Source organism: Palaemon carinicauda, chromosome 3 (assembly GCF_036898095.1).
Source record: "Palaemon carinicauda isolate YSFRI2023 chromosome 3, ASM3689809v2, whole genome shotgun sequence".
NCBI lineage: Eukaryota > Metazoa > Arthropoda > Malacostraca > Decapoda > Palaemonidae > Palaemon > Palaemon carinicauda.
Window position 1 is genome coordinate 145,429,365 of NC_090727.1, and position 2,500 is coordinate 145,431,864.

General features: G+C 33.9%; 1 protein-coding gene across 1 annotated transcript in view; it reads left to right on the forward strand.

Moving 5' to 3' along the window:
• The window catches only part of LOC137634546 (metabotropic glutamate receptor 7-like), a 203,370-nt gene that overhangs the window by 147,749 nt on the left and 53,121 nt on the right, over positions 1-2,500 (forward strand). The gene's annotated exons all lie outside the window — the stretch shown is intronic.

Sequence of the window (2,500 nt, forward strand, 5' to 3'; positions counted from 1 at the left end):
CTTTAGTTTCCTTGGTGACAAAAGTGGCGGTGGCGAAGGTATGCGCTCTACCTAGTGCCCGTTCTAGTTTATTCTATGATAATCTTTTTACCACTTCTACGGATATCCACATTTCTCGTGTTATTAAATCTGTTTACAGCACATACAGTAGGCCAACAGTTTATTTCAACAGCAGCAATTCTGTAATCTCCTTAACAAGCTCGCTTATCCTGCTTAAAGGATAACCGGTTCGAATACCCTGTAATACATTCCACCTAGACTTCCAGAGGCAACTTCAAATCTGTTCCTAATTATCGTATCTTTCTTTTTCCATCTATTCTGCGCCTCATCTCTTACCCAATCTCACTATCGTATTTAATATTTAATCCTGGCATCAATCACTTATTCTTTGACCATTTATATCAGCGTCCATCTATTCAATTTTTTGGTATCCATTTACCCTCCTAGCTATTAAGGTGGTAACGTGTTCGCCTAGCATTTACATGGCAGCAGATAGATCTTAGCCTAGGACCGTGAGTTTAATCTGTTTATTGAGAAGGTCATTGATGTGGCTTGGCACTTCAGTGGGGGGTTAGGCTTCCCGCCTGACGTTCTGATGAGGATCAATTCTGATGAAACTGGAACTGAAACCAGACACCTTTACCTTTACCTTTTACCCACAAAGCTGCACTTCCCACATTTGCTCTCGACTTTCTTCTTTTGCAAACGTTTCCTAATTTACATTAAAGCTTCCTCTATGATTCAGCATCAAAATCGAGATTGCAAAAATTATAGCTCACAAGAAAGGAAATTTTTTTTTTTTAAATTGTGTTACGTAACTTCTATAATACTATTGGACGTTTACTCGAGGCTTTAATTATGGCCACAGGAAGTATTTTTCACATAAGAAAATAGAAAAAAAAACTAAGCTGAAATAACTTTTTCATTCCTTCCCTGTGAAAACATAGTATTAGTGAATCAGAAAAGGAATAACTACTCTATCCGAAACGTCTTGCAAAATGAGTCATTAAAATTCACTTATTTCTCCATCCCCTGAATCATTTGACTTGTATTTTCTTTAGAGAATATGTTATCTCTGTCTTTGTAGAATGCTAATTACAAAACAGAGAGAGAGAGAGAGAGAGAGAGAGAGAGAGAGAGAGAGAGAGAGAGAGAGAGAGAGAGAGAAAGACATTGCTATTAAACTTAATTGAAAAGACAAAAAATGCTAACCGTTATCAAATATACAAATTAATCAACAGTTTGATTAGTCTTGAAATGTTATACTGATAGAGCTTGAGCTACAACATTTCAAAAAAAAAAAAAAAAAAAAAAGTTGAGTAAATAAATAATGCAATTAATGGATGAATGAATATACATGTGAATAACCTACAATAAACATTAAAACTAATTTGCAATAGTAAATGAAATTAAAATAACACTTCCAGTCTACATAAAAGAAACGAACGTCCAGGAAACTTATAAGGTCGCTCCATAACTTAGATGTGACAATGCCTTTTGATGAAATATAAAAATTACTTTTTTATCCCATTCCACATCAATAAACTAATTCTTATATCAAAATTTCTCTATTGGAATTAGGTATGTAAAGAGATTTCAGGATATCGATAATTCATTAAATAGCAAAAAATATTGTCTGTTCCACATAACGCATCTTGACACAAACCAGTAACAAAATATCCACGACTATTAATAGTATTAAGATTTTCTGCCAATAAAACAAGACTAAAAAATATACATCTATGTCACAACCCTCTTTCAACATGTATAAACATTTTCAAAAGGTCTCTTTACAAACTGCGCGCTACAAAAAAAAAAAAAAAAATGTAGACTTTATTAGCAAAATCTAAGTAGACTTTAGTAGAAAATTATAGGTAGACTTCAGTAGGAACACTTAACATGATAAATCTATTAACAAATTAAAGAACAGTCCAATAAGTGATGACAGTTATGAGGAAAGTAAACTGGAAAGTAATTTTATCAGAATAAATGCAACACCATATGGAGTGATAATCATCTAATCAAACTAAAGATTTTGCATTAAATAAAGTTTAATAAAAACAATATTCTAAAGGTTACTCATGAATGGCCGAGGCAAGGAACAGTGGCATTACCTTAGAGACGGCCAAATATACAAATGATCAGCTCCCAAGCCCCTCTCAATTAAGCTAAGACCAGGGAGGACAATGCAATGGCTGACCTAATCTCTAGGTCACAAGGATGGTGAGGTTGCAAAGAGTACAAGACACTGTCAAACTTCAGAGGGTTCCGAACTCCCATCCAGCAGATTGCTGAGCAGGGAAGTTTTTATTAGGATGCCAAAGCACTAAAACACCGAGATAAAACGGTACTGGAAATATTTAAAAAGAATATTTCCAACTGAAGCTAATGTTCCAAAATTACTTTGACCTGTTTTTTTTTATTTTATACAAGTTCGTAATTGAATCACAAACCCCTCTTGCAACCTCATCTCTAATTCTTATTACAACTTGAAGTAAAT